This window comes from Nestor notabilis, unplaced genomic scaffold (genome assembly GCF_000696875.1).
Source record: "Nestor notabilis isolate BGI_N333 unplaced genomic scaffold, ASM69687v1 scaffold11765, whole genome shotgun sequence".
In the NCBI taxonomy this organism is placed as follows: domain Eukaryota; kingdom Metazoa; phylum Chordata; class Aves; order Psittaciformes; family Psittacidae; genus Nestor; species Nestor notabilis.
In genome coordinates, this window is record NW_009927925.1 from 1 (window position 1) to 312 (window position 312).

Genomic DNA, 312 nt, shown 5'->3' on the forward strand with positions numbered 1-312 from the left:
TGTTCCCGCCCCTGGCCGAGGTACCCCGGGGAAGGCTTTCTGGGGTGTCCGGTCCCGGCGCAAACCTCGCCCCATCCCGGAGCACCGGAGCTCCGGCAGGAGCCGGGACGGTTGCACCGGGCAGGCGCTGGCGGTCAGTAACTCCCCTGCCCCGGGGATGCCTTTCCCAGCCCTTCCTTGCAAAGCGCTGGTTTGCGTGGCGTGGCCGGGGAGAGCGGGGCCGTGAGGGCAGCCAGACCTGTCCGCAGGTCCCTCTCCCACGGCCGACCCAGACTGGGGGCAGATGCCCACGGCGGGGGGAGCCCTCCCGCG